The following is a 27832-nucleotide window of genomic DNA, read 5'->3' as shown; positions in this document are numbered from 1 at the left end:
TGCACCGCGATGAAGAGTGGCCGCCGCTTGCCACAACTAGAGAAAGCCCACGCACAGAAACGAAGACGCAACACAGCAAAAATAAATTAATTAAGAGTTAGGACTTCAACATATTCATTAAAACAACAACAACATGTGCTTCTCTTCACCAAAGCTAACTGCCACAACATGTTTAATCTTCCAAATCAAAGAAAAACACTGAGTGCCTACTCCCAAGCGGGGGTGGGGGGCAAACAGTCATGTGATACTTGTTTTATATATTGGAATCCACCTATCATGAAAGGTGCAGAGATTTGTCCTCAATGGAATAGGCGTATATTCTGCACATGGATTTACCTTCTTTGCCCATAATGCTTCTTTAAGGCCACCATCTGTGAATTTATGGGATGTGCAACCCTTCTCCTGGTATTCTAGACAACATTGATCCTGATGGAATATTATTTATTTATTTTTTTTTTTGGGGGGGGGTGGTGGTACGCGGGCTTCTCACTGCTGTGGCCTCTCCCGTTGTGGAGCACAGGCTCCAGATGCGCAGACTCAGCAGCCATGGCTCGCGGGCCCAGCCGCTCCGCAGCATGTGGGATCCTCCCAGACTGGGGCACGAACCTGTGTCCCCTGCATCGGCAGGCGGACTCTCAACCACTGCGCCACCAGGGAAGCCTGGAATATTATTTATTTTTACAACAAAATAAATGCTGCAGTGGGCTCAGTCTTATGAGATTCACTGGTCTTAAGAAATATCCCATTACCCAGAGGTGGCTGGCCTACTGAAGACTCAGTGACAGCACCAGTTGAAAGACAATACACTAAATGAATGGTGCATTATTTTACTAGATCTAATATATGCCTTAAGGAAGAAATTCTATGGTATTACTCCTTCTCCAGCTAGAACACATGACTCCAGGAATCAAGCGGTTGAAGCATGGCTCCTCACTAGTCTATGTAGTACCCTACTTTTAGAAATTCTGCTTTCTCCCTCCACAACGTGAGCTTCCCTGGTAAGGCTATATGTGTTCTGAGGGTATAGGGAGACAGCTGGGCTGTTTCTACCAGGGGAAGAAAAAACAATTGTTCCGTTAAATTGAAAGTTAAATTTCACACCAGGCCATTTTGAGCTCTTGAGTATATTTTGAACCCACAGTCAAATATATGGGTTGCTCTTGTCAGAAGTAATTTATATATGTATATATATTATATATATATATAATATATATATATTCATAAAAAGAAACTGGGTTGCTGCTACACTAAAGAAATAGGATGGGCTATATCTGCAACTGAAGTATTCTCCATGGTTCAGCACCCTCAAATATCCAGTAGTAAAAATAATATATAAGTAAACAAACTACAACAATGATCAAAAAAGCCATTTTGATTCTTCAGGAATAAAGATTTAGAACACGCTATCAGAGGAAAAAGCATCCTGACCAGCTGAGGTTACTGCTTAGAAAAAAATGAATATAAAATATGTAGCGTATACTGTAGAAATTGTTAATCAAGTGGTACTACATCTAGAAATAACAAGATATTAATTTCAGCTGAAGATGTCCTACACTTCTAGGCCATTACCTCTTTTTAAGTTTATTTATTTATTTATTTATTTTTGGCTGCACTGGGTCTTCATTGCTGCACGCGGGCCTTCTCTAGTTGCGGTGAGCAGGGGCTACTCTTCATTGTGGTGCACGGGCTTCTCATTGTGGAACACGGGCTCTAGGCGCACGGGCTTCAGTAGTTGTGGCTCGCGGGCTCTGGAGCACAGGCTTAGTAGTTGTGGTGCACGGGCTTAGTTGCTCCGTGGCATGTGGGATCTTCCCAGACCAGGGCTCGAACCCATGTCCTCTGCATTGGCAAGTGGATTCTTAACCACTGCACCACCAGGGAAGTCCTAGGCCATTAGTTCTTTAGACCTAAAAATGCACCCTACTCCATGGTGCCTAAATCAAATAACCCTAGTATCTACATATCCAGGCCTCTACTATGGCAATATTCAGAAATTTGTAGATGAAATCATAGTTTTATTCCTATTGTTCTTGAATTAGTTCCCCTAAAATATTTCAAAAAATGAAGGAAGGAATGAAGGCATTATAAATATCACCTATGGTTTCATGACCAGCCACTGAATTGAGGATTACAATTACTAAGGCCTGTTAGCTACCATACACACACACATGAATCTGTATATTTTTTCTTCCTCCTCAAATATTATTATAGTATACAATTTACTATGTAGTAAATTGTACTATGTAAAATGTAGTAAATTGTAAAATGTAGTAAATTGTACTATGTACTACATAATAGGGTAACCAGATTGGAATGTGTCTGAATTGGAGGACATAACATAGCTCAGCAACGGACGGTGTGACTCTCACAGATATGGAGTCAAGGTTAGGACTTTGTCATCCTTCATTTAAGGGAGATAAATTTCAGATGTTTATGGAAAGGTGTATATGGATGCTGGGTAGCCAAAGATATGAATTATTTCAGTTATTAAGCTAATGTCTCTCCGCTCCAAAATACGCAAGTTTGTGCTAAGTTTTGTGATGCTGAGCTGGGATGATAACCAATCTCTGCTTTTTCAGCTCTCTCCTTGTGAGGTTCTGTCAATAAAATTGCTGGAGGAGGCTGCAGTTTGGATGATGAAGGCATGTCCTCCTACTGTTTGCTTCCTCTTGGATTCCTATCTATTTTCTGTTCCTCTGAGATTCACCTTCACGATACTTCTTCACCTTGGCAGATAGTCATTTCCTGTAGCAACAGAGCTTTTTAACTCCGGCTCCTTGGCATGCCCTCAATAGACTGATTTTCCACAAAGGCTCTCTGGAGTTAAATTTCACGAACACAGCATTACTTTTTTGAGCTCCCCAAATTTTAGTAATTCCAAGTTTTAATAATTCTTCCCTTTATTTTCTCTGCCCTTAGTTTGATAGCTGCTAGAAGCTCTGGGGATGCATCAGTGCTCTTTTTTTCTTTTATCAAATTAATAGCCTTAAATCCAGTTAAGCATTCTTTTTATTAAATTCTCTCTGTTAAAATATCTTGAGTGATTTCTGTTTCCTAACTGAACTCTGTCCAATAAATATAGCATATCTTTTTTTTCATTCTTTTATTTTTTTATTGTTTTCTGTATCCTTGTATTTAAATGCATTTCTTTTAAGGAACTTAGAATTTAGTTTTTGTTATTTATTCAATTTGAAAATCACTTTTTTTTGAAAACCAAATTTTATTGGAATTGATTTATAATTTTATTATGTTTCATGTCGTGACTGACATATTTTGGTTTAACATCAATTTTCTGGATAAATATTCCATGAAAGGTAATGGAAATACAGATACAGAGGATAGATAAATGATAAATAAATGGATAGATAGATAGATACATAATAGGGGTAGAGATATGAAAGCATTAGGTATGAATGCTTTTTATGAATTGTATGAAAACAATTTATTTTATAAAAATATATTGTGTTATTTTACCAGCTTGGAAAAAAAAATCTCAATTTGCTCAAACTCCAATTTCTTCATCAACTTAAGATAACATTTACTTCAAATGTTGCTGTTTGATTTAAAAGAGATAATGTTTGTAAAGTATATAACAGTGTTCAGAGCATACTAAGAAATTTGATAAATATTAGTCCTTTTTTTCACTTTTCTGTTTTCCCCTCCATTTTAAATATCATGCATAAAATTACAATTACATGTAAAAAATTAAAAATACTTTTCTATGATCACTAAAAGGTAAACCTTATTCATTTCTTTATCCAGTGCAATAGCATACATCTAGACAGGGTAAAAAACACAGATAATTTTTTTTTTAATCCATGATTTACCTCCCAGATAAACTCTTGTAAGGACATGTATTTATCTCTCTTTTTCTGTATAAATAAATAATATTTCTCCATAAAATTTTAAAAATATCAGATGGTATTAAGTACTATAAAAACTATGCCAGAACATGGGAAAGAGAAAGACAATGGTTGGGACAGGTAGATACCATTTTCAATATTATTTTAAGTAATATGTTCTAAGAAGTTCTCTCTGATGTAAAAGTTGAGAAGCCACTTGATTGAAGTAAAAAATTTCTCTCTGACTTGTAAACTAAGCATGGAATATATGTTTGAAGCTGAAAGGAGACTTTTAATTATGCTGCAATACACGATAGGAACATTGACCAAGATGGTAATGGTGGACAAAGTGACAAATAGACTGTGGGTTTAGTTTGAAGAGTCCTCAAATTTATTCATGGATTCACAGACAAAGAGGATTCAAGGACACCTCCAAAGTCCGGTACTAAAGAAGAGAATTGCCATTTAGTGAAATATAGAAGGCAGTGAGAGGAGGAGGGTTAGGATTAAAAGTTAAGTGTGGATGTAATACGTTAAAAATGGTTCTGTGAAAGCCAGGTTTGGAGTTTTATACGTATATGATTCTGTTATTCAGAGGAGAAGGCTAGATTACTGGAGATATATAAACTTGGAAATTTAACTAATGTAAATGTCATTTAACAAAACGGAATTCAGGAACTGTGTGTAAACATCGAAGTAAAGAAAGGAGCAACAAATTGTATCAAATATCTCAAGTAAAATGAAGGAGAATTATAGACAATAGGCTTTGGAAACAGGGAGGTCAGCTCTGACTAAAGCCAAAGACAGTATTTTTATATGGACAGTAAAATCACCAAGAATCAACTACAAGTAGTGTTGGAGAAGGTGAATAATCCAGGCACCTGTGATATGGATTGAAAGACTATGTTTAAGAAGAAAAATTGCTGTTATTTTAGTAATGCATTTTACTTAAACATTTGTTAAATTCAGCAAGAGGCAGATTTTCAGCTAGAATAGAATTTTCTTACATAAATGCTGTTAATTTACTTTGACAATAGACTAATTCATTATTTTTCTATCTAACACAGAGTTTCCATTATAGTTGGTCTAAATAGTAGTGAATGTTCATAGCATTCTGAAAAGCAGTTTTCTGTATTTGTAGAAGTTTGGAAAGTGATGCATGTTGTAACCCCTATAGTGGAAACATTAAAAAATTCTCTACAAAAAAAACTCACTTATGGTAACTTTAGCCATAATTCTTAAAAATTCTCTACACAGTGAACTTCTTTTTTAGCAGACATTTAAAATATAATATAGAATACTGTCTGAGGAACATCTATTTATGAAATACTTGTCCAAAGATATAATCTTGCTGTAATAATAATCTTGGTTCATAGACAGAATAATTATGGCTAAGACTAATTATTGACTCTGGCACATGGAAAAAAGGCAGTGTGCAAATATTGGCTGTCATAGTACTGTTTTATTAGTCCTCCTCTCCATTACTGAGTTGTAGTCTGAACTACAGTAGGGGAATTTAAGAACTACAGATATACAGAGTGTCGGAATAACCTCTGTCAGGAAACTGCATGTGCCATCATAATTAGTTTGCCATTGTGAATTTACAGGGCTTCATATAATAGTGAAATTTCTCTTATTACCTTAACAGCTATACCATCTTGAAATTAAACTTGTCAAGCAAGAAATTCCCTCTCTAATATGAAGTAAAATTCAGTTTAGACATTTTTATTGCATGAGAACTGTGAACGCCGTAAAGTTAAGATTTATGTATTTGACATAATTGCCCATTAAAGTGAGGTGGAGGCATATTGTTCATTTTAAGTAAAGAAAAATCACAGAATCCAATTCTAAAATGTATGTTAAGGTGTAATCCATTCCAGTGTATTTCCTAGACATTTGAGCTAATAAAATTTACCCTACTAATCATCCCTTTTACAAAGATAAAAATCTCTTAACATGGCTCTGCTGGGATATTTGTTTGTCCTGATAATTATTTCAATATCCTTACTGATATATTCAATTTGTTTAGAGTGTACTAGATTTAGTATCTATTCATGTTCACTAAGTACTCTTCTAAGTGTTCATATGTTAACTTTTTAATTCTCAGAATAATCCTTTAAGGTAGACATTACTCTCATTATGGTCCAGTCTGAAGAGTTGAGTAAACTGAGTCATAGAGCAGTTAAATAATTTATCCAACATAGAATAGTTAGGCCCAAAGTCTGAATTTGCACCCAGTTGTCTAACTTCAAAACTTGGGCCCATAATGACTACACTAGTGCTGGTTTTATTTATACTTTAACCATAAATTCACAATTAGTCTGTGGTTAGTCATTCATAGATGGAGAAATAAAAATTCATGAAGATGACAGTATTCATTTCACAATAATCTCATGGACAAAATAAAATATTTAGAAAATATATTGAGATAAAAAGACTGTAAAGTTTTTTTCTAAATAATACTCTCAGAAGCAGGCTTGCATATTAGCACAGAAAAAGATATTATTTAATAATATTACTAAATTAACACCTTTACTTCAGTAGAAAGGAAGATTTTGTGTATATCAATTTCTAGAGCTATCTACCTAAAGCCAAATTGCACCACACAATGTCACTGGTGTATAAGCTAAAGAGGTGAGAAATATTTGGAAGAGCTCAGAGAGGAGATTGGAAATAAACATTTTAACATTTCCAACTAGCACTTTTTTTTTAACATCTTTATTGGCGTATAATTGCTTTACAATAGTGTGTCAGTTTCTGCTTTATAATAAAGTAAATCAGTTATACATGTACATATATCCCCATGTCTCTTCCCTCTTCCGTCTCCCTCCCGCCCACCCTCCCTATCCCACCCCTCTAGGTGGTCACATAAGACCGAGGTGATTTCCCTGTGCTATTCGGCTGCTTCCCACTAGCTATCTATTTTACATTTGGTAGTGTATATATGTCCAGGCCACTCTTGCACTTTGTCCCAACTTACCCTTCCCCCTCCTGTATCCTCAATTCCATTCTCTAGTAGGTCTGCATCTTCATTACCATCTTGCCCCTATGTTCTTCATGACCTTTTTTTTTTTTAAATTCCATATATATGTGTTAGCATACAGTATTTGTTTTTCTCTTTCTGACTTACTTCACTCTGTATGACAGACTCTAGGTCCATCCACCTCAGTACAAATAACTCAATTCCGTTTCTTTTTATGGCTGAGTAATATTCCATTGTATATATGTGCCATATCTTCTTTATCCATTCATCTGTTGATGGACACTTAGGTTGCTTCCATGTCCTGGCTATTGTAAATAGAGCTGCAATGAACATTGTGGTACATGGCTCTTTTTGAATTATGGTTTTCTCAGGTTATATGCCCAGTAGTGGGATTGCTGGGTCGTATGGTAGTTTTATTTTTAGTATTTTAAGGAGCCTCCATACTGTTCTCCTTAGTGGCTGTATCAATTTACATTCCTACCATCAGTGCAAGAGGGTTCCCTTTTCTCCACACCCTCTCCAGCATTTATTGTTTGTAGATTTTTTCATGGTGGCCATTCTGACTGGTGTCAGATGATATCTCATTGTAGTTTTGATTAGCATTTCTCTAATGATTAGTGATGTTGAACATTCTTTCCTGTGTTTGTTGGCAATCTGTATATCTTCTTTGGAGAAATATCTGTTTAGGTCTTCTGCCCATTTTTGGATTGGGTAATTTGTTTCTTTTATATTGAGCTGCATGAGCTGCTTGTAAATTTTGGAGATTAATCCTTTGTCAGTTGCTTCATTTGCAAATATTTTCTCCCACTCTGAGGGTTGTCTTTTCATCTTCTTTATGGTTTCCTTTGCTGTGCAAAAGCTTTGAAGTTTCATTAGGTCCCATTTGTTTATTTTAGTTTTTATTTCCATTTCTCTAGGAGGTGGGTCAAAAAGGGTCTGCTGTGATTTATGTCACAGAGTGTTCTGCCTATATTTTCCGCTAAGAGTTTGATAGTGTCTGGCCTTACATTTAAGTCTTTAATCCATTTTGAGTTTTTGTGTATGGTGTTAGGGGGTTTCTAATTTAATTATTTTACATGTAGCTGTCCAGTTTTCCCAGCACCACTTATTGCAGAGGCTGTCTTTTCTCCACTGTGTATTCTTGCCTCCTTTATCAAAGATAAGGTGACCATATGTGCGGGGGTTTATCTCTGGGCTTTCTATCCTGTTCCATTGATCTATCTTTCTGTTTTTGTGCCAGTACAATACTGTCTTGATTACTGTGGCTTTGTAGTATAGTCTGAAGTCCGGGAGCCTGATTCCTCCAGCTCCGTTTTTCTTTCTCAAGATTACTTTGGCTATTCGAGGTCTTTTGTGTTTCCATACAAGTTATGGAATATTTTGTTCTAGTTCTGTGAAAAATGCCAGTGGTAGTTTGATAGGGATTGCACTGAATCTGTAGATTGCTTTGGGTAGTAGAGTCATTTTCACAATGTTGATTCTTCCAATTGAAGAACACGGTATATCTCTCCATCTATTTCTATCACCTTTATTTTCTTTCATCACTGTCTATAATTTTCTGCATACAGGTCTTTTGTCTCCTTAGGTAGGTTTATTCCTAGATATTTTTTTCTTTTTGTTGCAATGGTAAGTGGGAGGGTTTTCTTAATTTCACTTTCATATTTTTCATCATTATTGTATAGGAATGCAAGACATTTCTGTGCATTAATTTTGTATCCTACTACTTTACCAAATTTAGAGATTAGCTCTAGTAGTTTTCTGGTAGCATCTTTAGGATTCTCTATGTATAGTATCATGTCATCTGCAAACAGTGACAGCTTTACCTCTTCTTTTCCTATTAGGATTCTTTTTATTTCTTTTTCTTCTTTGATTGCTGTGGCTAAAACTTCCAAAACTATGTTGAATAATAGTGGTGAGAGTGGACAACCTGGTCTAGTTCCTGATCTTAGTGGAAATGGTTTCAGTTTTTCACCATTGAGGACGATGTTGGCTGTGGGTTTGTTATATATGGCCTTTATTTTGTTGAGGTAAGTTCCCTCTAGGCCTACTGTCTGGAGAGTTTTTATAATAAATGGGTATTGAATTTTGTCAAAAGCTTTCTCTGCATCTATTGAGATGATCATATGGTTTTTCTCCTTCAGTTTGTTAATGTGGTGTATCACATTGATTGATTTGTGCATATTGAAGAATCCTTGCATTTCTGGGGTAAACCCCACTTGATCATGGTGTATGATCCTTCTAATGTGCTGTTGGATTCTGTTTGCTAGTATTACATTGAGGAATTTTCCATCTATGTTCATCAGTGATATTGGCCTGTAGTTTTCTTTCTTTGTGACATCCTTGTCTGGTTTTGGTATCAGGGTGATGGTGGCCTCATAGAATGTGTTTGGGAGTGTTCCTCCCTCTGCTATATTTTGGAAGAGTTTGAGAAGGATATGTGTTAGCTCTTTTCTAAATGTTTGGTAAAATTCACCTATGAAGCCAACTGGTCCTGGGCTTTTGTTTGTGGGAAGATTTTTAATCACAGTTTCAATTTCAGTGCTTGGGATTGGTCTGTTCATATTTTCTATTACTTCCTGGTCAGTCTTAGAAGGTTCTGCATTTCTAAGAATTTGTCCATTTCTTCCAGGTTGTCCATTTTATTGGCATATAGTTGCTTGTAGTAATCTCTCATGATCCTTTGTATTTCTGCAGTATCAGTTGTTTCTTCTCCTTTTTCATTTCTAATTCTATTGATTTGAGTCTTCTCCCTTTTTCTCTTGATGACTCTGGGTAATGGTTTATCACTTTTGTTCATCTTTTGTAAGAACCAGCTTTTACTTTTACTGATCTTTGCTATAGTTTCCTTCATTTGTTTTTCATTTATTTCTGATCTGATCTTTATGATTTCTTTCCTTCTGCTGACTTTGGGTTTTTTTGTGCTTTTTTCTCTAATTGCTTTAGGTGTAAGTTTAGGTTGTTTACTTGAGATGTTTCTTGCTTCTTAAGGTAGGATTGTATTGCTATTAACTTCTCTCTTAGAACTGCTTTTGCTGCATCCCATAGGTTTTGGGTCATCGTGTTTTCATTGTCATTTGTTTCGAGGTATTTTTTGATTTCCACTTTGATTTTTTTAGTGATCTCTTGGTTATTATGTAGTGTATTGTTTAGCTTCCATGTGTTTGTATTTTTTACAGATTTTTTCCTGTAATTGATATCTAGTCTCATAGCATTGTGGTAGGAAAAGATACTTGATATGATTTCAATTCTCTTAAATTTACCAAGGTTTGATTTGTGACCCAAGATATGATGTATCCTGGAGAATATTCCATGAGCACCTGAGAAGAAAATGTATTCTGTTGATTTTGGATGTAATGACCTATTAATATCAATTAAGTCCATCTTGTTTAATGTATCATTTAAAGCTTGTGTTTCCTTATTTATTTTCATTTGGATGATCTGTCCATTGGTGAAAGTGGGGTGTTAAAATCCCCTACTATGATTGTGTTACTGTCGATTTTCCCTTTTATGGCTGTTAGTATTTGCCTTATGTATTGAGGTACTCCTATGTTGGGTGCATAAATATTTACAATTGTTATATCTTCTTCTTGGATTGATCCCTTGATCATTATGTAGTGTCCTTCTCTGACTCTTGTAATAGTCTTTGTTTTAACGGCTATTTTGTCTGATATGAGAATTGCTTCTCCAGCTTTCTTTTGATTTCCATTTGCATGAAATATCTTTTTCCATCCCCTCACTTTCAGTCTGTATGTGTCCCTTGGTCTGAAGTGGGTCTCTTGTAGACAGCATATATACGGGTCTTGTTTTTGTATCCCTTCAGCCATTCTGTGTCTTTTGGTTGGAGCATTTAATCCAGTTATGTTTAAGGTAATTATCAATATGTATGTTCCTATTCCCATTTTCTTAATTGTTTTGTTTTTGTTATTGTATGTCTTTTCCTTGTCTTGTGTTTCTTGCCTAAGAAGTTCCTTTAGCGTTTGTTGTAAAGCTGGTTTGGTGGTGCTGAATTCGCTTAGCTTTTGCTTGTCTGTAAAGGTTTCGATTTCTCCATCAAATCTGAATGAGATCCTTGCTGGGTAGCGTAATCTTGATTGTAGGATTTTCCCCTTCATAACTTTAAATATGTCCTGCCACTCCCTTCTGGTTTGCAGAGTTAAAACTGACTTTTTAAAGGTTTTTTTTTTTTTAATTGCAACGGGTAGGGTATAGTATAGTTTTATATGAATCTGAATTTTTGAAGAAATCATGAAATATATCTGATACAGGTAATTTAATCCATTAACCCTGATTTATGTTAAAAATATAAAAAAAAACTTTGATTATTTCAAAATGGATTTTGATAATCTTTCAGTCAATCCTAATTACAAATACATTTTAATAATGTTTTTGTGAGAAAGAATATAAATCTAGGGATTGTTTAAAACTGTTAATTACAGGGCTTCCCTGATGGCACAGTGGTTGAGAGTCTGCCTGCTGATGCAGGTAACACGGGTTTGTGCCCCGGTCCGGGAAGATCCCACATGCCGTGGAGCAGCTAGGCCCGTGAGCCATGGCCGCTGAGCCTGCGCGTCCGGAGCCTGTGCTCCACAACGGGAGAGGCCACAACAGTGAGAGGCCCGCGTACCGCAAAAAAACACAGAAAACAAAAAACTGTTAATTACAATGTCTGCAAAAGCTAAAACAGTATATTCTGTAGGGTACTAATTTAAAAATTACTTTTACAACATTAATATGGGAAATATTATGTATAAAATTTCATGTCGTATTCAAAATTTGGTAGTATGGCACATGTATAATCTTGTATTTTGTAGTTTTCACATTTGGTCTAAACTTATTCTAGACCAAGCTGTTATTTATATGCTGCCTCCTATCTCTCATATATTTATTTTTATTTGAATAATGACGTTTGAAAGCTTACAATGTAATTGACACAAACAGACAAAACTTGGTTTGAATGAAATTACTGTTTGGACATGAATGCCAGGTTTACATTAGAAATAGTAATGATATTAATAATGTTCTCAGTAAATTATATTAATCTGCCAGTTTAAAATGCTTCAAATTGCATAGCAAATAAATTAAAATATGATAACAATGGATTTAACTAAGTTTATAATAGCAGAGTGAATGAATTTTACTATGAAAAAGTGGCAATTTAGAAAAGCTTCAGTGGCAATGTTTTGAAGAATGTAAATATTTATAATGTCAATCCTGAAAACTCACTCAAAAAATTACAATGTTTATGAGTAAATCATTTCTTCACTTAGCTTAATTACCTGAAGAAAAGAAAATCATTTTGGTTAATTGATAAATGGGAATAAAAAATGCTTCAAAATTAAGGATAATAGGCTGTTTGTTTACTAAACTGGGGCTATAAATAGAAAGGTTCATTTTATTATTATCTACAATTTTTAAATCGGTTATTAATGTGCTATTAAAATACTTAATATTTAATGGTTTTTTAATAACAAATTTCTCAGGCCATTTCATTAAGACATTTTTAGAATTATTAAAAAATTAGCCCATAAAAATTTGAAGAACAATGTCTTCCATTAATTCTGTCATTTCTGAAATAGACAATACTGTGTTTAAATTCGTGCTCCAGCTATGCTTGTAGAGAATCCTATGTAGTAGAAAAGCATGTGCCATGGGCTAGATCTGCTCGCCCTCAGTTACATTAAGATGGGAATGTTCAATGTAGAAAAAGAAAACACTTTATTTTTACTGACTTCTTTTGTAAATGGGACCTAAGTTATATGGAGATGGCATGATTACTAGTAGCATCCAATTCTGGTTTTCATATTTTCAAAGGAAATGGAGAAAATAGTGATGATTCAATGAAAAAGAACCTAAATAGTGTGGTACATAGAAGTTGGGCTGTGTGATACATGTTGAAAGAATTGTTCACTAAGGAGAGAAAAAGGTTTAGATGTGACAAGTTTGTGATGATTTTCCGTGAGAAAAATTTCAGTTGTTTCTCTCTAGAGATATAATTACCAGACATGAGAAAATGGAATTAATATGGGAAGAATTTAATGTGTAGCATAAATCAATTATTTGACCAATATGATATAAAAAATAAATTGACTACAAAGGACATTTTAGAAGCTTCAATTTTTCCCCCAAAGAGCTAAAAAAAAAAAGAAAAAAAACCCCAAAGAATTTAAGTTTGCAAGATACTGTAGTGCTGCTAATGCTGGTATTGCTCTTAATTTAGTTAATGATGGTGATCACTACAATTACTCCTTTCAAACTGACTCTAAAATTATTGCTTTGTAATAATATATAAGGATGTAATAATAATATATGAGGATATATATCTGTTAACTATCTAATAGTGTAAGTTTTTTCTCTATTAAGCTTCAACATAAGGACCTAAAATTCCAAGTGATTTAATTATGCAGGCAGCAGTGGGCCATGGAAAAGAGCCCCAGCATATCTGGTGAACATTTTTAGTCATCCACTGAAGCCACACCCATTTATGCAGAGCCATTCTTCTGTTGAAGTTATGTGACTTCTCACAATTATAGGCATGGGAAGAAATATTAGAAAGTGTTCAGGACCTCACAAGAGTTCATTCATTTCAATCAAATGATTACTGTTTTCGTTGGAACTACAACCAATTTAAGTGATCCTCTAAGCAAAATTGTAAACAACTGACAAATCCAAGTGTATTTGCAGGAAGAATTTTAACCCACAGAAATATGTTTATCTTGATATCAATTTATATTTCATCTTTCCCCAGGGAATACATGGATCTTTTTACTCTTCCTATCTCAGTTGGATTAAAGATTTATTGCTCTTGTGAGATAGCTAAGTTTCACAAAACTTTATTCATTAACATTTAAAATAGCATCTCATGTATTGATGAATTCCTCTTTCAAACATATGCCTGCAGAAACAGATGAAAGGTTAGTGATTTATTATTGAACTAATGGTAACTACCGCTGCCCATTTCTAATAAAAGGTATCACAAATGTATTTTAGATTCTATGGAAGGATGCCATTTAAAATAAAGGTTATTACTATTAAGAATATTAAGTTAAACATGAAAATGAATTATTACATTATTTCTAGTGTTTCCTCTCAACTCACTAACACTCATCACTACCAAAAGTATATTACTCTTCAAAATTCTTTAATAATGTTAGATCTTTTCAAGGTATTAGCCCAAACACAGAAAGTTGTTAGTTAGTTAATTAATCAATGAGAGAGAAGTGAAAATATAAAAACATTGAAAACATGGTGAATATATGTCAAAAAATAGATAAAATAGAGAAAAATAGCTCATAGATCCCTTCAAAAAGTGAGATTTTACAGCTAGAAGCAACACATGTTAAACCATCTGTATAAATAATTTTTTTTTGTTGGGAAAAAGTAATAATCTACTGTAAAGTTTCAATGTCTTCCTATAAAAATTTATTTTCATATGCACAGGCTTAAAGTTCACTTGTGGTTTGGCTGATCTTGATGGGCTAGGTAGTTCTGATCAACTTTATAAGTCCCATTTTGGGATCTGGGCTGAAGTAGCACTGTTGGTGGCTATTTGGCATATGTTATTCTCACCTTGGATCAACAGAGTTCAGGAGCAAAAATCCATCATGTTAATCTCATACACACTCACATTCCATTGGCCAAAAGCAACTCTACTAATATGCCCAGTATCAATGGGACAGAGAATGATACTCTGTCCACAGTTGGAATCACTGAAAAATTTGCACCTCAAAGGAATGGGTGTAATACTGCAAAGAAGAAAAACCAAAGGGAGTGATAATCAAAGGGAGTGATAATCAAATCTAGTACATCAATCCTATCACTATTTTGAAAGGATAGCTTAGAACTAAGCAATTTCTAATTTCTTTTTCATATATTCTTAGTTTCAAAATTTATAAACTACATAATTCTGTCTTTTAAAGAAAATGCACTTTAACCAATATGAGACCTAGAGGTCAAATTAGTGCCTTTTTTTTTCATTTTTTAGTAACTTAATCCCCTATCCAGAATTCAACCTGTCAGGGTACTGTAGAATTTTATTTATTGGTTTTAATTAATACTGAATACAAATGGGGCTTCCCTGGTGGCGCAGTGGTTGAGAGTCCGCCTGCCGACGCAGGGGACACAGGTTCGTGCCCCGGTCCAGGAAGATCCCACATGCCGCGGAGCGGCTAGGCCCGTGAGCCATGGCCGCTGAGCCTGCGCGTCCAGAGCCTATGCTCTGCAACGGGAGAGGCCACAACAGTGAGAGGCCCGCATACTGCAAAGAAAAAAATATATATATATATTGAATACAAATGTATCTTAAAACCATAGTCACCTTTATGGGAAAAAGTGACAGAAAGTTAAATTAGATTCACAGTAGAATAATCATAAATCTGTTTTATACTGAATGTCACAAAAATACACAGTTACATCCACTTTCTATTGGTATTCTTATTCAGCCTGAGATTACCCTGTGGAAGTGAAACTATGAAACTTACCACAAATAGAATTATGGCTGATTGATTTAAATACAAGTAATATCTAAAATGCCTAATGAGTACCAATATAAATTAAGAACAATAACTAAAATCCTAAATCGTCCTTGAAATTTTACTGGCAATCTTTAAAACATACATTTATATGTTCAGTAAAATTAGATAATGTAATTGAATTGCTTAAAAGTGAAAGTGTATACAAATTCCTTAAATCTTTTAGGTCACTACTGAAATGAAAATATTTATTATTTTTTTTAAGCAAGTGGAGCTCATGGAAAGCATTGCAAATGAGATTCTTTCCATTTGCAGTGATGTACTGGACACAAGAAAATTCAAAATCTGCCTTAGTTCTATTAGCTTATTAACTAACCATATAATGTATTTCTTTGGAATGAGGAAATTGATCATTTCTGCTCACATATATATTGATGATCCTCACTGTGAAGAATTCCTCTCCATAATTTTTCAACTTTTAAGTGTGAATAAAGATTTTTTTAAGTATATGCATTTAAATCCTTCTACAGTGAAAGAATGATTTATGTCTTGCTGAACCATGTGCATAAGTGTGGGTAGCTAAAGAAACTATAGGCATGGACAGGTGGGTGTTGTCATGGTTGAATGTCTTGCTCAATAGACCGTAAGAACAAATTAAAAGCTACATTTTACAATTTTAGTTATCACATTGATTTTTCAGGCTGGCAGCTGGCAACCCCCAGAGGAATCAGACACTCTCACATTCATTGTGTTTAAAAGAAAAGTTCCACTTTCAGTAATCCTGGCCCAAAATCCAATGAATCTTACATAAATGTGGTAGGGAAATTATCAGTTAATTTTAAGAATTGGCATATAGTCTTTTGAAAACTTCTCGAAAACATTTAAGGCAATTTGTTTCACAATTCACAGTTAGAATGGTACCACTAGTCCTTGGCTATCCCACAAGGTAAAGGTAACCCACAGTCATCGTGTACAGGATGAATCCATCACATTTAGAACATTTTCATAGTGGTTAAGATTCAACGTTTGTCATTTACACATATGATTTTGGGCCCCAGGTTATCCAATAAGCCATTAACTAAAACTGGGAAGGTTATATTACTTCTTTATCTTTCACTTTTAACTGAAACAGTCCCATTGATAGTAAGTAGAGCTGAGGGTGAAGATTAAATATACTGAAATGTGTGAAGACTTTAACATGGTTTCTCATACAAAGATCATTATTTATTTATTAGCTTAGTTTCACTATTGAGATGTTACTGAGAATTTATCACATACTAAGCCCTGTTCTAAGTTTTGAAAGGTGTATTCTTCAAAGATGTTTTTGCATTAGTTAAATAATCATCACTGTTTTTCATATGAAATGTGAAGAGAAGTGAATTCCTAAATTCATACATTGATATATAGACACACCACATGTTGAACCCAGCAATCTATCTTTAACCCCTAATCTCCATGCCTTCTTGCCTAAAATAAAATATTATTCATTGAAAATGTTCTTTCAGCAACTATTACACATTTATTGATATATACTTACCAATCTACCTGTTGAAGTTTATACTTGGATAACCTTCATCAGTTGCATACAAGTGACCATTACGTATTTAGAGTAGGCAGTAAATTCTGCGTGTTTTTGTGTTTTGTTTTCAGTTATTCCAGAAGATACAGATTGGCTTAACTTTATAAACTAGTAAGATTTTCAATGTAGGTAACAGATTATATGTAGGTAAAATAAGCAGATACATACAGAGTGCACTGCTGACAGGAACTCTTTAATCTGACATAGCACCTGCTTTTCCAAATTTTGAAATCTATTATTCTGAATTATGCTTTCTTCGACATTTTTGAAAGAATAATATATCCTTATTTGATTTCACAAAGATTCATTTTTTAAAATTTTAATTCAATGTGTTATAATCCATTAATATCATTATTCTTTTAGATGTTCAAATTGTCCCAAATTTGGCCAATGTAAGTTCCTTCCAGCTGGTGCCATAGTTCCTCTGTCATGTTCCCATCTGGTATTTTCAAAATATTAACAGGCTAAATTTAAAACTCCATGAAGAAAAATATGATATTTTCCAACATGTTTAATACAGAAAAAAAATTTTGCCATACGTAGAAAGCAAAACTTAAAAGTAATTGCCCTAGTCGCTATAGATTCTTAATATTGCTGCAATATTGTGAAGAGAACATTACCGATGATGACAATTAGAATAACACAACTTCAAGTTAAGGTTACTCTTGTATTTCACTTTTCTATCGAAAAATATTATTTCCAACAGGGAATCTTGAAATACTCAAGAAATAATATTTCAATATAAGATCTGTTTACTTTTTAAAATCATCTAGGCCCACACATGCAACTGCATTTAGCTGGTGGATATTATGGAGCTGGAGGGTCTAAGGTGACCTCACTCATAAGTATCTTATACCATAAAATATGAAATGTCAGGAGACCCATTTGTTACATCCTCTCTAAGTTCCAGGTCTCCCAGTTTCCTGCAAAACTCGTGGCAATCTGGACAGGTCTTACAAAGGATCTGAGAAACCCCCTATGGTATTTTGTCTTCTACTAGACTCATTCTGTTGCATTATGCTTTACTGTATTATGTTCTAGTCCAGTCTATTCTTTATTTTAAAAAAAAAATTCTGATATGCAATCCAGTAACTTGGATTCCAGCCTCACTAACAGGCAACAAAAATCTGTTAAACAAACACTAATACAAAGGAGGTATTTATCTTTCATATTCTTCTTTAATGAGGTATATACCCTCATTAAAGTTGTATGCTACGTTTTAAAAGGCCTGGAGGCATATTGGTTTTATAGAGCCTCTGAAGGAAAGAACAAAATGAACTAATATCAGGCGATGGTATACTAATTTAACGTCATCCTATTTTCACAAGTTCAAGTCGATATTGTAGGAGACATGAAAAAATTGAAGTACGCTTACAAGAGCATTCACTATTCTATTTCATTATGAAATCCCTATGCAAGTCATTATATGATACCTGTACATTATACAGAACCTTTCATTAGTACCTTAACATATTGATGACTCTCTTTTTTCCCTCTTTGTTGAGAGCCCAACATTGTACGACCCTGCTCAGATTTCCTCCTAATACCCCCTTACTGAGCATGAATCCCACCATGGGATGCCTTATTGCTCTCCTTCCTTTCATGTAATAACCAGGCTTTTATGTTAGCATGTTATTGTGATATGTGGAGAAACTTTGGGTCTGAGGTAACATTTTCTTGGTGCTTTCTTAGTTCCTTGATAATCACCCTAATGCCTGTTTGTTTGATTCCAAGTGTGTGAAAACCATATTATGTATGCTTTGGAAGATAAGATTCTCCAAAATTATAGATGTTTGCTAATCTAACTCATACATTTATTCCTCTGCTTGCTTAATTTCTTTGTTCATTTTATTGTACATTTTCACACCTCATGTATGACTGCGTATTATAAGAAACATGATTAAGCTACTTATATATCTTTTTTTAATTCCTATTGCATAATAGCTACTCTTTTTTTTTTCTTTTTTTTTTTTTTTTTGCGGTATGTGGACCTCTCACTGTTGTGGCCTCTCCCGTTGCGGAGCACAGGCTCTGGACGCACAGGCTCAGCGGTCATGGCTCACGGGACCAGCCGCTCCGCGGCATGTGGGATCCTCCCGGACCAGGGCACAAACCCGCGTCCCCTGCATCGGCAGGCGGACTCCCAACCACTGCGCCACCAGGGAAGCCCCAGCTACTCATTTTTAAAGGATAATCTACATCTAAAGCAAAGAATATAAGCTCAATAAAATACTGAAGCCTATTACATAAGACTTTTGTGATAGATGGTATCATTTTTGTGGTAGATGTTAAGGGGATTTACTGAGTGAAGGACTTTGAGATAACCATTGATAATATCACCAAAAATAGGAAGAAGCATCAATGTGTAAGCAGTGGGAGAAAAAAATTTACATAACATTTGTCTTTATATACTTTACATATCTACCTGAAAATATATCTAAAACAGTATGAATTATAGATTTTTATTAATAAGAATCTGTTTAGCTTTTCATAGAAAAAGAGGAGTTCTGAGTCAGCCTACATAGAAAGAAATACTGAAGTGTTGTCTTTCTGGCCTCATTTTCTCCTTAACTACATTGCTCATACACATGGTGGGAGGTGGCTATTATAGTGGGTAGACCTGCTAACAAATTCACATCAATTCTGCCATTAAGCTGGGCCAGTAATGAGGGAAATGTGGGATCTAATTGTCCCTTATTATGCTCATGGGTATGCAAAGAAGTTCACATTCACACACTCATTCTTTGGATGGAGCAAATATATTCATATTTCCTGCAGATTTAACAAAAATCAAGATTTAACTTTCCCACACAGGCTAAAAAGTCTGAATTTGGAGAAAGAATGGACAGAGAAAGAGGAAATATGATATATGAGTGCCATTCTTTGAAATATACTCAAAACTCCTGGATTTTTGGAAACTTATCTCTTTTCAGTTGTTTAGAAATCAGAAGGGAAAGAAGGCAGTATTAGCATCCCAAAATTTCAAACTCTGTATTGGGTCTCAAACTACTCTAAGAAAGAAAATTGAAATTGTTGCTTTTGTTTTAATTTTAGAATTTTATAGTATAAAATTATATATTTATTTTATAAATTATATATTATATAATTATGAATATATAAGTTATATAAATATATATTTATAGTATAGTATAGTAAATACCAATTTTATTGGTAGGAAAAATATTAAAAAGTTTTTACCTCAAATAAAATATATCATCTATCTCTGTGAGTACTAGAAATACCTATGAAACTTATTTTGGTGGGTGGGCTTAAAATTGTAATTAACATATTATAACTGTAAACTCAGTAAGGAAGTAGACAGTAGTAATTTGCAGTTCATCTCTGTGAACAGTACAGGTGTACAAATTTTAATTATTATAACCTGAATTAATTTAGAACCGAACATGGGTATATCTTATTGCTATAAAGTAATTCATAGAGAAAATTTTATCTGCTATAAAAATAATGGATTGATCTTGTACTTACCACTTTCTTTTCTTTTCCTTTTTTAGAAATTAAAGTACATTTGTATGGTGATATTTAATAGTGTTAATTAGTACTTTCACAGTCTGAGAATGCATGAAATTTATTTGATAGCACTAGATTTCAGAGGACAAGGCTTATTTTGAAAGCAAAAGTGATGTTTAATTGATTGATTGTTTAATTGATTGATCACTCCTTAGCAGAGTGAATTATAAGATTCACAAGGAAGTGAACAACCCTGTTGTTCTTCAAGGACTGGGCAATAAGAAAGAAGGAATAAAATATCTGCTAATGATACTGTTGACATCAGTTTTATATTGTTTGAATAGACATGTACAAATGAATAGATTTACAAATCAACACACATATTTGTACTGCCTTACATTAGGCAGCCAATTCTTTGTGGGTTCACACACACACACACATGAATCTCCCCATGGATACTGATGAGTAAAATATTCTCCCTTTGAAGTAAGCTTGGGGATATATGAAAAGTGGAGCAAGACTTCTCAATACACAATGATATAAAAATAGATAAATTAATAAAAATTATATGCATTTACCAAAAATGAGAGCAAGAGAGAACCAAAAAATATATTTACAGACATAGGCCATACACTAATTATACTCATGACCTTACATTCTTGAACAAGCATGAAATGAGACTCTTAGAGATTTGAATCTCTTTTTCCCTCAGTTGGCTTATGATATGCTATGATAATATATGACAATACTGCTTCCATAAATGGAAGCATATAATACTCTAAGCATTATATGCCACATTACATGGCTTCTAAACATAAACTGTTTATTTCATATAAATGGTCTGCTATGAATTTTTAAGCTGGAAGCAAAACTGTCTGCTGGGCTTATTATGAGAAAAATTTTAGGTCTCGTACATGGAGACAACATACGAAACTTTCAAGAATAATTTTGACTTAGTGTAACTTTGGGCAACTAAATGCTGTGGAAACTACAACATGTATTCCATTTTCTCCTCCAAACGTGGAATTTAAAAAAATCAATCAGAAGGAAAGTAAAGATGGATATATATGTTGTGTGTGCATATATACACACACACACATATATACACACACACCTATATATATATATACACACATATACATCTATATAAAATTTCCCAATAGCAAAAAATAAGAAATAAATTGATAATATGGTATTTGAAACACATAAATGAAAACCTCTACGTAACCATATAAAACCTTATGTTTCCTCAATAATAACTATGCATTTGGGCTTACTAAAAATTTAGCATTGTAAAACTTTAAAAATTATTAATGAAATAATAAACAAATGTTAAAATTAAAGTATGTATTGGTAAATATAGAATAAAATAAATAGTAATGGGCATGATTCACAGATATATTTAATAAGGCAAATGTTTTACGTTGTGAATATTATGCACGCATTATGTTTTCAATTTTATATAAGTAGAAATAGAGAAACAGACAAAGAGAAATAGACATGATAACAATCTTACAATGAAGGAAATGAGTGTAAATTTACTAAGAATTAGGAGTCCAGATAGGAGGAAAGAAAAAGAGATTTAAGATTTGCCTAATACAGTTAGCCAGTTGGAGCTAGGGAGCTAGATATTGAAACTTTACATAGCAAAGCACAACACATTATTTCCCAAAACATATACCAACAAAGCGAAAATGAAAAATCCCACAAAGAAAAATCATTGTATTCTCAGTTTATCATGCAATAAGACTAGTAAATAATGAGAAGAAAATTGATGGAGGGGTGTAGGGATACCATTCACTGGCATTTTAGGACAAGAAAAGGAAAAAAAAAAAAACAGAGAAAAAGAAAGATTGTGTTTTTGAGCTTCTTAACAGGTGTTTTTTCTTTTGTCATTTGCTCTGAGAACCTAGAACAAATCTATTCTAGGAAATGAGCCTTAAGGGACAGTTAATACAAGGTGCAGCAGTAGAAAACATCTCTTCTCATGTTAAACCCTCTCACTTTTGGTTGCTCTTGGTTTTCCCCATCTAAAGGGAAAGATCTGCAGTGGTTCCAGTGAATGAAGCTAATTGAGCCGCTACAGAATAAAAGAAGTCAAGTCTTCATGATACTCTTTCTTCTTTGCTGATTTGACAACAATTTTAAATTACTGTAAAGCAATATTATTCAAAGGAATTTAAGACATATAAAAAATGATTACATAATGCTGATGAACCCATTCTTTTAATGATTCTGCTATGGAATGTTTGAGTCAATATTCATTAAGTAGAACTGAATGGACTTTCACCAGTCATTCATTTACTCATTCAAGAAATATTTATTGAGTATCTCCATAAAAATTTCAGGAGATTGGATATTTGAAAAATACAAGATTCTAAAAAGCGTACTCATGGAAGATGTTTCTTTAAAGGCAAAGGATAAGGAACAGAAAGAGAAAGAGGGTGCAGTCAAATTTTGGTGGGTCTCAGAAATCAGCCAGTCAAGTATTCCCAGTGTCCTATTCTGACATTGACCATCAAGATCTATGTAAAACTTTTAGCTTTGGGAAGTCTCAATAGAGAAGTTCCCAATGGGGATTTTTATGCCCCTGTTGTCATGTGGTGAAACCAGGTTTTCTAAGTATACTAGTTTAAAACCATTAGTAAACATACTGTTCCCAGGGTGTTCCACACTTTAAGCAGCACAGCATAAAACCCTCCATTCTTATCATAGCCAAGGGTTAAAGCCAGATATTCAGGAGACCCCAGAGATATTTATTCCAGCTGTAAATCAACTCTATCTTACACTCTTATAATGTGCCGGGCTCTGTTCTAAACTCAGAGGTTACAGTGGTAAACAAAAGAGACTCAATTTCTGTCTACCTGGAGGAGACAAAACAAATAAGTTAAATAAATACCTATTAAGCTATGTAGTGGTAATGCTATGGAGAAAATTAAAAGAGGACAAAATATATGTTGTCAGAGGTGATGCAATTGTTATTTTAGATCTAGTGGCCGGAAAAACTTAATTTGCAAAAAGTGAGTAAAGACATGAAGGAAATGGAGTGAGCCTTGTTTTTTGTCTGGGGGAAGAAAATTCCAGGCTGAGGCAATAGCAAGTTTAAAGACCTTGAAATGGGACATACTGGATTGTTCCAGAAACTGATGAAGCCAGTGTAACGAGAGGACCTGTAGGAGGAGTTGAAGTAAGAGAGGTAACTGGAGGCAGATTTCATAGGACTTTTTCAAGCCCTTGTGGAGACTTGGTTTTTCTGAGATAGAGTCACTAGAGGCTTTTGAGCAGAGGAATGTTATATCATGACATGTTGGTTGCTGTGCTTAAAAAAGAATAAAGGAAGGTAATGACAGTAGCAGAAAAATATTCATGGGGACAACAAACTCAGACACAGGTTAACACTGGCTTGGACTTGCAATCCATCTGTATATCTCAAAAACAATATAGATAGTCTCACCTCAAAGTACCTTCAGGGAAGTTTAAACTTTAAATAGCACATTATAAATCACTAGCAGCCATTCTCATCCTTATCTTGGCCAAGGGTCAGTAACAGACTTCCTGGTATCTCTAGAGATAATCATAGAACTGTCCCCATGAGATATAAGATAGCTCTTTCTTACACAGGCCAATTTCCTGACTCTTTGGCCAAGGCTTTTTAATTATAAATTGCCAATAGCATCCTTTTTTTTTTATGCATCTCTTGCACCACTTATAAAACTGAAAAAGAAAAAAATTCAAAAATACTATGCATATCATCCAATGAAGTATTGTTTTAAAGAAATGCTTCAGTTAATTAAATAGTCTGGCACAAATTTCTTTATAATCATACACAATCTTGGCAATTATTTTACCTTTTTTGACCAGTATCCCCTTTTCATTTTTTGTCTGCATTTTGTCTACATTTTAATTGTCTTCTTTTAGAGGTTATTCTGAAATTTTGCCTGAATGGTTTATTCTCTTACAAAGCATAGAGCTAATTAATATTTTTCTTGTAACAAGACGTAAACCATAAATGTCTCTATCACCCTTTAAACCTCCCTGCTTACTGTATTTTCTTGTGTTTTTATTGTTTGCTACTTAAATTCCACATCTTTAAACTCTTGGATTTATCAATATAACTTTTATTTACACTATTAATTATTTATGTCCAATCCTTCCTTAAATTTACAAATATATTCCACCATCTTATTTTACCCTTAGAAAATTTCTTTTACTCTGCCTTTTTTTTTTTTATAGACTTTCATGCTTAAGTTTATCTTTTAGTTATTTCTTCAGAGACTGTGTGGGTAGTAAAACCTCCTGCCTTTTGTATATCACACAGAATGTCATTATTCCAACTTTACTGTTAAAGAAATATTTGGAACATCCTCATGCTTATGACTCAATGGATTCATCATTTACTCAAAGATCTTGTTAGTTTTTCTTCAATTAAAGGGGCCTATAACTTTCATAGCTGACTATCTCCCAATGGCTATTATAATCTCAGTCTCTTAGGCATTTATCCTGTTTGGCTAATAACTCTATGGTTAAACAAGCTTAAAATTTCACTTAGAGTTTCTGATACCTGCAGTTTTATTTTATTTTTTCCCAGCTTTCTATATTTTCATAATTGAACATTGTCCTTCCTGTGTATAAACATATTTTTAAAAAATTTTGGCTGGAAAATCTAAACTATTGTATGTGATTCACTGAAGAGTAATGTTCTAATTTGTTGTTTGTATTGTTGCTACACAATAAGCTTCTTGAGAACAAAGCTCCTATTGAACTTTGACTTCTAGCCTGGTACACTTTCAGGTGAAACATAGCACTTGATAAATATTTAATGAATTAATGTTTATGAATGGTACTCAAGCAAATGCTAAATAAACATTTGTCAGGGGTGACCTCAAAAATATTTTTAACTCGGGGCTTCCCTGGTGGCACAGTGGTTGAGAGTCCGCCTGCAGATGCAGGGTACATGGGTTCGTGTCCCAGTCCAGGAGGATCCCACATGCCACGAAGCAGCTGGGCCCGTGAGCCATGGCCACTGAGCCTGCGTGTCCGGAGCCTGTGCTCCGCAACGGGAGAGGCCACAACACTGAGAGGCCTGTGTACCGCAAAAAAATATATATATATATATATATTTTTTTTAAACTGGGAGAAAATATGGGATGATTTCCTCAAGCAAACAAAAGTTCTTTCAGCATAAATAACATCACTAAAATCAAATTTAAAAATTAAGACTCTGTTACATCCAATGATTAGGCAATGAAAGATTTATCATACATAGAACATTTCTTCAAAAGACATATCATTCTCTACTTAGTATATTACAAACTACTTCAAATATTGTTTTCCAGAACATGTGACTAAAACATAAGACTTATCAGTTGAAGTAAGGTACTGTAGAGGGAGCTTTATTTGGGCTATATGAAAATAGTTAATTTTATTTGAATTCATGTAAAATGGATCTGGTTCAATGATTTTGTTTCTGTAATAATCTCTTCATACAAATATATAACTAATATAATTCCTTATAAAACATAAACTACAAAAGACATTATTTTTTAAATGTAGCTTTTAAGTTTCAAACATCTGTAAAATCAGTTTTGTGTCTTAGTATTATGTGGACTTGTTTTATATTATGTAGGCTTAGAATAATTAATTGGCCAAATATGGTCATTCTCTAATATTTCTCAATTTTTTTTATTTCTTTTTGAGATAAATAATCCATTAAAATACTATATTCAAAATACTATGTTCTTATAATTCTAATTTTTTTTCTTATCATCATAGATATTCTAATTTGGTATTTTTAAAATGAACAACTTCTGATTTTTGTTGAAATATACACATAGTTGAGATAGATTTTTCAGTTCTTTATCTCACTATTTTAGCAAATGTAGTTTCAATTTTGTGTCCATAGTAATAGTAAATTCTGTTGGTTCTCTACTTACTTTTATGTAAAATCACATCTTCATGTCAAAATAAATGACGATCACCTCACAATGAGCATTTCATTGATTGGTGTGCGCGCGCGCACACACACACGTTCCTACAAATTTAGTAACACTTTGAATTTCTACAAATTTTTAACACTGCAAATTTATTAACAGTCTACAAATTTAATAACACATTATGAATTTATTAATGCTTATTTATTTTCTTATTCATAACATTTTTATATAGACAACAATATCTGTGAATCGTAATATTTGGTGGGCTTATGCACAATGCCGTGTGAGCTTTTAGGTTTGTTTCCCGCTTAAAATAAAAATGAACTCTCAGAGTCTTCCAGTTCATGTGGCACGCATGATCCATGAGTTTACTTTCCAATCTGAATTAATTAAAAATAGATATTAAAAGAAAATCAAATAAGAGAGGGGGGAATGGCAATGTACAATAAGTAGGCAAAATATTAGAAGATTTCTTGGAAATAGAAAGAGAAAAAGAATGGAAACTAATTGGTGAATAATTAAGCATAAAAACTTTCAACTTAACAAGTTTAGGAGATGACTCTGTAAATGAACAGAACTCTTCTGAAAACTATAAGAACAGTAAGCTTCACAATGTTGAGAGACAGTTATAAAATTAGGTCATTGGGTACTTTCCAAAACCATAAAGATTAGCTAGAGTGGCCATCCAGTCATTTTTTCTCATGAATTTAAAGCCACTTGCTGTAAAAATTCACTTAGGGAGAGAAATGAGAAACAAAAACAAAAACCTGTGACATCTAATTGGTCCCCAGCTCTAACGCCAGCTCCCAACCAAAACATGTTTAAAATAAATCTGTTTATGTCCTGCTAACTCAGAGATCCTTGTATTTATTCTTCCAGTTATTTATTAGTATATATATATATATAGAGAGAGAGAGAGAGAGAGCACTTACTATGTTCAGGGTATTCTTCTAAGATCTTGTATGTATCAGCAAGCAAAACAACAATCTTTGCCTTCCTGGAGCTTACATTTAGCATGGAACAACCACAATGAACAAAAACACTCAAATTACTGTGTGTTAGAAGGTTTTGAATGGCAAGGACAGAAGAAAAAGCAGTTTTTTTAAAGAGGTTTTGGTGTGAAAGAATTGATGGTAGGATGCAATGTTAAATAAGGTGGTCAGGTTAGGACTTATGGAGAATTTGAAATATAAAAAAAACATGACGATGACGGAGAGAGCCACATAGATGTGATGGTTATACAATGTTGTGAATGTGTTTAATGCTACTATATTGTATACTTACAAATGGTTAAAATGAGATTATGTTAGCTATATTTTACAATAGTTTAAAAAATGAGCTATCAAACCACAAAGAGGTCATGGATAAGTCCTACATGTATATTGCTAAATTATAGAAACTGGTGTGAAAATGTTGCATACTCCATGATCCCAATAACATGGCATTCTGGAAAAGGCAAAGTATAAAGATGGTAAAAAGATCAGTGGTTACTAGGGGTTTGGGGTAGGGAAGAAGAGGGAATTCAATAGATGAACTCAGGGGATTATTTTTAAGGGTGG

Source organism: Pseudorca crassidens, chromosome 3, assembly GCF_039906515.1.
Source record: "Pseudorca crassidens isolate mPseCra1 chromosome 3, mPseCra1.hap1, whole genome shotgun sequence".
NCBI lineage: Eukaryota > Metazoa > Chordata > Mammalia > Artiodactyla > Delphinidae > Pseudorca > Pseudorca crassidens.
The sequence above is the reverse complement of the archived record's forward strand: the minus strand, read 5'-3'. Positions refer to the sequence as shown.